Below are 7,796 nucleotides of genomic sequence, written 5' to 3' on the forward strand. Positions count from 1 at the left end.
ATTAGGGGCAGGGGTAGCAGAGTTCACAGCTGGTGCATCAGCAGCTTCAGATGAAAATCTTGGGTCTTCCCTTTATCTACGTCACAACAACAACAGACCTCAGTGCATAGCATTCCCTCCATCACACCCTCTGTGATTACTGTCATTTGTCAGGTCAGTCCAAGATGTATGGACAACAGCTCTGTCAATCCCTTCCACACCCAATTCAACACAGGAAAATCACATGTATCACATGGAAAATCACAATTCTGGAGAAACAAAATAACTTGCCTGGGATTCTCGTGAAACAACAACTTCTGTCTACACCTCCACAAGGTTACATTCCACTCTTTGATGGACAAATTCTGGAGTTCAAATCATTCATCCACATGTTTGAAAATATGATTGAAAATAAAACAGACAACAACAGGGACAGATTGCAGTTCATTATGCAGTTTACAAAAGGCCAAGCTCAAAGGCCGGTCAAAAGTTGTGGGTACATGTCTCCAATACGAGGCTACCGGAAAGCAAAGGAGCTCCTTAAGGAAAACTTTAGAAAAGGCTCTGTCCTGGTTCCAAATTAAGTCTGAAGATTCAAAGTCACTGCAGGATTATGCCATGTTCCTTAGGACCCTCTGTAATGCTATGAAGGAAATTAAATATATGAAGGAACTCGACACAGTATCCAACATGAGAAGAAGACAGTATCCTGAAGATACTGTACAAACTTTGAGAGAAATGGCGCGGCAAAACCGATGAACTGCAAGAAGAGCACCACTGTAAGGTCAGAATTTTGGACCTTGTCTGTTTTATCGAAAAGCAAGCCTGCATAGCTGCCGACCCACTCTTTGGTGACCTTCAAGACCATTCAGCTAGCAGAGGAAAGGCCAAACCCCCTCCAAAGTCACAGGTCTCAAAGTCAACTGGCAACAGCCTCACTATGAGTGTTGCAATCGCCCAAAAGGAGCCCGAACCCCCTTGTCCCTTTTGTAGCTGCAGCCACACACTGGATTGGTGTAAGCAATTCATAAAGCAAATGCACAGAAACAAGCTCAACTCTTTAAAGACTAAAGGCGAGTGCTTTGGCTGTCTGTCCACAGGCCACATAAGCAGAGACAGAGCACATCGATACCAAGGTTGGCACAACCAAGGAAACTGAACTTCTGGTGAAATCAGTGCTGCATCGGCAGAGTTATGTGGTCATATAAGGGCCGAAGAACAAGAGAGTGTATTATCCATTGTCCCAGTACAGGATAAAGCAGCAAAAGGCAGCCAGGTCTTGCAAGTTTATGCTCGACTGGATCCTGGGTTCACTGCAACCTTCTGCTCCAAGTCACTCAGGTCTCAACTCAACGTGAAAGGAAGAAAAAGGCACATACTGCGAAGCGCGATAAATCAGATATACGTCATATATGTCCCATCTCATGTCATATGAGGACTTTGGGTTTCAGCACTGGACAGCAACAATTTATTGTCTCTTCCTGAAGTCTTCACTCAGCAACAAATACCAGTCACCACAGATAGCAATCCCAGGAAGAAGCGACCTGGTGCTGTGGCCTTATCTGAGCATAGTAAAACTTCCCAGTATCAGAGCTGGGGTGGAGTTGTTGATAGGCACAAAGGCTCCAAAACCTGGGAATAGCAGTGCAATGGGTGTGACTGTGAACAGAATATTAGTTGCAAGTTTGGAGCAATTCTGATCTCACAGTACAACCAAGACTTTAATGAGGTAGCGTCTGAGAAAAAAACTGAGATGTCAATCGACAAAAAGTTTTTAAAGATAACCAGTGAAGCCATCCGACAAGATGGACATTACAGTCTGAAGACACCTTTCACAAGAGCTGATGTCAGCATGCCAAACAACTGCCAGATTGCAAAAAGCACATGCAGAGTTTAAAAAGGAAAATTAAAAAAGATCATCGGTTCAAGCAGGATTACCTTGCATTTCTCAATGACATTTTGGAGACCAATTATGCACAGGAAGTCCCACAGGAAGAACTGACAGTCACATGGCCAGGTATGGTATATACGGTTTATATATGGTTTTTGACTGTACAGCTTATTAACAAGGTGTGTCCCTTAACACAGAACTACTGCAGGGTCTGGATCTGACCAATTGCTTGGTGGGAGTCATTCCGAGATTCCGCAAGGAGCCCATCGGAATTATGGCCAACATCAGATCGAAGTTCCAAAAGGTAAGAGTGCAGAAGTTGGACGTGAGTAGTGCATCTTAAGGTCGCCACAAGGTGACAGCCGTCGATCCCCCCTGCTATATATTATAGTGTTTTTGGACCTTTTTGCAACATTCTATGCTATGACGAGTCTCCCCAAGCTATTTTATGCTGTTTTGAGGTGATTTCAGCTGTTTTTGGGACTTTACCTTTAATGTCCATTACCATTACCTTACCTTTTCGGCCATTTTTTCAACATCCCATATTTTGGTGTTTTGAGCCATTTTTGAGAGATTCTATGTGATGGTGTCTCTTGGCACGCTATCTAATGCTGTTTGAAGGTGTTTTCAGCTGTTTTAAGGACATGTCCTATTTTTACATTTTTTCATACTATAGCCTTGCCTTTTCAGTCATTTTTTTGACATGTGTAATTATAGTTTTTGGGCTGTTTTTGAAAGATTCTTTGCTATGGCGTTTCTCGGGAGGCTAGTGTATGCTGTTTTAACGTGTTTTCAGCTGTTTTTGGGACATGTCCTATTTTGACATTTTTCCATACTATAGCCTTGCCTTTTCGGTCATTTTTTCAACATCCCAAATTATGGTGTTTTAGGCCGTTTTTGAAAGATTCTTTGCTATGGCGTGTCTCGGCAGGCTAGTTTATGCTATTTTAAAGTGTTTTCAGCTGTTTTTGGGACATGTCCTATTTTGACATTTTTCCATACTATAGCCTTGCCTCTTTGGTCATTTTTTCAACATCCCAAATTATGTTTTTTTGGGCTGTTTTTGAAAGATTCTTTGCTATGGCGTGTCTCGGCAGGCTAGTTTATGCTGTTTTAAAGTGTTTTCAGCTGTTTTTGGGACATGTCCTATTTTGACATTTTTCCATACTATAGCCTTGCCTTTTTGGTCATTTTTTCAACATCCCAAATTATGGTGTTTTATGCCGTTTTTGAAAGATTCTTTGCTATGGCGTGTCTCGGCAGGCTAGTTTATGCTATTTTAAAGTGTTTTCAGCTGTTTTTGGGACATGTCCTATTTTGACATTTTTCCATACTATAGCCTTGCCTCTTTGGTCATTTTTTCAACATCCCAAATTATGTTTTTTTGGGCTGTTTTTGAAAGATTCTTTGCTATGGCGTGTCTCGGTAGGCTAGTTTGTGCTGTTTTAAAGTGTTTTCAGCTGTTTTTAGGACATGTCCTATTTTGACATTTTTCCATACTATAGCCTTGCCTCTTCGGTCATTTTTTCAACATCCCAAATTATGGTGTTTTAGGCCGTTTTTGAAAGATTCTTTGCTATGGCGTGTCTCGGCAGGCTAGTTTATGCTATTTTAAAGTGTTTTCAGCTGTTTTTGGGACATGTCCTATTTTGACATTTTTCCATACTATAGCCTTGCCTTTTCGGTCATTTTTTCAACATCCCAAATTATGGTGTTTTAGGCCGTTTTTGAAAGATTCTTTGCTATGGCGTGTCTCGGCAGGCTAGTTTATGCTGTTTTAAAGTGTTTTCAGCTGTTTTTGGGACATGTCCTATTTTGACATTTTTCCATACTATAGCCTTGCCTTTTCGGTCATTTTTTCAACATCCCAAATTATGGTGTTTTAGGCCGTTTTTGAAAGATTCTTTGCTATGGCGTGTCTCGGCAGGCTAGTTTATGCTGTTTTAAAGTGTTTTCAGCTGTTTTTGGGACATGTCCTATTTTGACATTTTTCCATACTATAGCCTTGCCTTTTCGGTCATTTTTTCAACATCCCAAATTATGGTGTTTTAGGCCGTTTTTGAAAGATTCTTTGGTATGGCATGTCTCGGCAAGCTAGTTTATGCTAGTTTAAAGTGTTTTCAGCTGTTTTTGGGACATGTCCTATTTTGACATTTTTCCATACTATAGCCTTGCCTTTTCGGTCATTTTTTCAACATCCCAAATTATGGTGTTTTAGGCCGTTTTTGAAAGATTCTTTGCTATGGCGTGTCTCGGCAGGCTAGTTTATGCTGTTTTAAAGTGTTTTCAGCTGTTTTTGGGACATGTCCTATTTTGACATTTTTCCATACTATAGCCTTGCCTTTTCGGTCATTTTTTTGACATCCCAAATTATGGTGTTTTAGGCCGTTTTTGAAAGATTCTTTGCTATGGCGTGTCTCGGCAGGCTAGTTTATGCTATTTTAAAGTGTTTTCAGCTGTTTTTGGGACATGTCCTATTTTGACATTTTTCCATACTATAGCCTTGCCTTTTCGGTCATTTTTTCAACATCCCTAATTATCTTGTTTTGGGCTGTTTTGAAAGATTCTTTGCTATGGCGTGTCTCGGCAGGCTAGTTTATGCTGTTTTAAAGTGTTTTCAGCTGTTTTTGGGACATGTCCTATTTTGACATTTTTCCATACTATAGCCTTGCCTTTTCGGTCATTTTTTCAACATCCCAAATTATGGTGTTTTATGCCGTTTTTGAAAGATTCTTTGCTATGGCGTGTCTCGGCAGGCTAGTTTATGCTGTTTTAAAGTGTTTTCAGCTGTTTTTGGGACATGTCCTATTTTGACATTTTTCCATACTATAGCCTTGCCTTTTCGGTCATTTTTTCAACATCCCAAATTATGGTGTTTTAAGCCGTTCTTGAAAGATTCTTTGCTATGGCGTGTCTCGGCAGGCTAGTTTATGCTGTTTTAAAGTGTTTTCAGCTGTTTTTGGGACATGTCCTATTTTGACATTTTTCCATACTATAGCCTTGCCTTTTCGGTCATTTTTTCAACATCCCAAATTATGGTGTTTTATGCCGTTTTTGAAAGATTCTTTGCTATGGCGTGTCTCGGCACTCTAGTTTATGCTGTTTTACAGTGTTTTCAGCTGTTTTTGGGACATGTCCTATTTTGACATTTTTCCATACTATAGCCTTGCCTTTTCGGTCATTTTTCAACATCCCAAATTATGGTGTTTTAGGCCGTTTTGAAAGATTCTTTGCTATGGCGTGTCTCGGCAGGCTAGTTTATGCTGTTTTAAAGTGTTTTCAGCTGTTTTTGGGACATGTCCTATTTTGACATTTTTCCATACTATAGCCTTGCCTTTTCGGTCATTTTTTCAACATCCCAGATTATGGTGTTTTAAGCCGTTGTTGAAAGATTCTTTGCTATGGCGTGTCTCGGCAGGCTAGTTTATGCTGTTTTAAAGTGTTTTCAGCTGTTTTTGGGACATGTCCTATTTTGACATTTTTCCATACTATAGCCTTGCCTTTTCGGCCATTTTTTTGACATGTGTAATTATGGTGTTTTGGGCTGTTTTTGAAAGATTCTTTGCTATGGCGTGTCTCGGCAGGCTAGTTTATGCTGTTTTAAAGTGTTTTCAGCTGTTTTTGGGACATGTCCTATTTTGACATTTTTCCATACTATAGCCTTGCCTTTTCGGTCATTTTTTCAACATCCCAAATTATGGTGTTTTAGGCCGTTTTGAAAGATTCTTTGCTATGGCGTGTCTCGGCAGGCTAGTTTATGCTGTTTTAAAGTGTTTTCAGCTGTTTTTGGGACATGTCCTATTTTGACATTTTTCCATACTATAGCCTTGCCTTTTCGGTCATTTTTTCAACATCCCAAATTATGGTGTTTTAGGCCGTTTTGAAAGATTCTTTGCTATGGCGTGTCTCGGCAGGCTAGTTTATGCTGTTTTAAAGTGTTTTCAGCTGTTTTTGGGACATGTCCTATTTTGACATTTTTCCATACTATAGCCTTGCCTTTTCGGTCAATTTTTCAACATCCCAAATTATGGTGTTTTAGGCCGTTTTTGAAAGATTCTTTGCTATGGCATGTCTCGGCAAGCTAGTTTATGCTAGTTTAAAGTGTTTTCAGCTGTTTTTGGGACATGTCCTATTTTGACATTTTTCCATACTATAGCCTTGCCTTTTCGGTCATTTTTTCAACATCCCAAATTATGGTGTTTTAGGCCGTTTTTGAAAGATTCTTTGCTATGGCGTGTCTCGGCAGGCTAGTTTATGCTGTTTTAAAGTGTTTTCAGCTGTTTTTGGGACATGTCCTATTTTGACATTTTTCCATACTATAGCCTTGCCTTTTCGGTCATTTTTTCAACATCCCAAATTATGGTGTTTTAGGCCGTTTTTGAAAGATTCTTTGCTATGGCGTGTCTCGGCAGGCTAGTTTATGCTGTTTTAAAGTGTTTTCAGCTGTTTTTGGGACATGTCCTATTTTGACATTTTTCCATACTATAGCCTTGCCTTTTCGGTCATTTTTTCTACATACCAAATTGTGTTGTTTTAGGCTGTTTTTGAAAGATTCTTTGCTATGGCGTGTCTCGGCAGGCTAGTTTATGCTGTTTAAAAGTGTTTTCAGCTGTTTTTGGGACATGTCCTATTTTGACATTTTTCCATACTATAGCCTTGCCTCTTTGGTCATTTTTTCAACATCCCAAATTATGTTTTTTTGGGCTGTTTTTGAAAGATTCTTTGCTATGGCGTGTCTCGGCAGGCTAGTTTATGCTGTTTTAAAGTGTTTTCAGCTGTTTTTGGGACATGTCCTATTTTGACATTTTTCCATACTATAGCCTTGCCTCTTCGGTCATTTTTCAACATCCCAAATTATGTTGTTTTGGGCTGTTTTGAAAGATTCTTTGCTATGGCATGTCTCGGCAGGCTAGTTTATGCTGTTTTAAAGTGTTTTCAGCTGTTTTTGGGACATGTCCTATTTTGACATTTTTCCATACTATAGCCTTGCCTTTTCGGTCATTTTTTCAACATCCCAAATTATGGTGTTTTATGCCGTTTTTGAAAGATTCTTTGCTATGGCGTGTCTCGGCAGGCTAGTTTATGCTGTTTTAAAGTGTTTTCAGCTGTTTTTGGGACATGTCCTATTTTGACATTTTTCCATACTATAGCCTTGCCTTTTCGGTCATTTTTTCAACATCCCAAATTATGGTGTTTTAGGCCGTTTTTGAAAGATTCTTTGCTATGGCGTGTCTCGGCAGGCTAGTTTATGCTGTTTTAAAGTGTTTTCAGCTGTTTTTGGGACATGTCCTATTTTGACATTTTTCCATACTATAGCCTTGCCTTTTCGGTCATTTTTTTGACATGTGTAATTATGGTGTTTTGGGCTGTTTTTGAAAGATTCTTTGCTATGGCGTGTCTCGGCAGGCTAGTTTATGCTGTTTTAAAGTGTTTTCAGCTGTTTTTGGGACATGTCCTATTTTGACATTTTTCCATACTATAGCCTTGCCTTTTCGGTCATTTTTCAACATCCCAAATTATGTTGTTTTGGGCTGTTTTTGAAAGATTCTTTGCTATGGCGTGTCTCGGCAGGCTAGTTTATGCTGTTTAAAAGTGTTTTCAGCTGTTTTTGGGACATGTCCTATTTTGACATTTTTCCATACTATAGCCTTGCCTTTTCGGTCATTTATTCAACATCCCAAATTATGTTTTTTTGGGCTGTTTTTGAAAGATTCTTTGCTATGGCGTGTCTCGGTAGGCTAGTTTGTGCTGTTTTAAAGTGTTTTCAGCTGTTTTTAGGACATGTCCTATTTTGACATTTTTCCATACTATAGCCTTGCCTCTTCGGTCATTTTTTCAACATCCCAAATTATGGTGTTTTAGGCCGTTTTTGAAAGATTCTTTGCTATGGCGTGTATCGGCAGGCTAGTTTATGCTATTTTAAAGT

The sequence above is a fragment of the Plectropomus leopardus genome, chromosome 6 (genome assembly GCF_026936395.1).
Source record: "Plectropomus leopardus strain MGB_pleo_1.0 chromosome 6, ASM2693639v1, whole genome shotgun sequence".
Classification (NCBI taxonomy): domain Eukaryota; kingdom Metazoa; phylum Chordata; class Actinopteri; order Perciformes; family Serranidae; genus Plectropomus; species Plectropomus leopardus.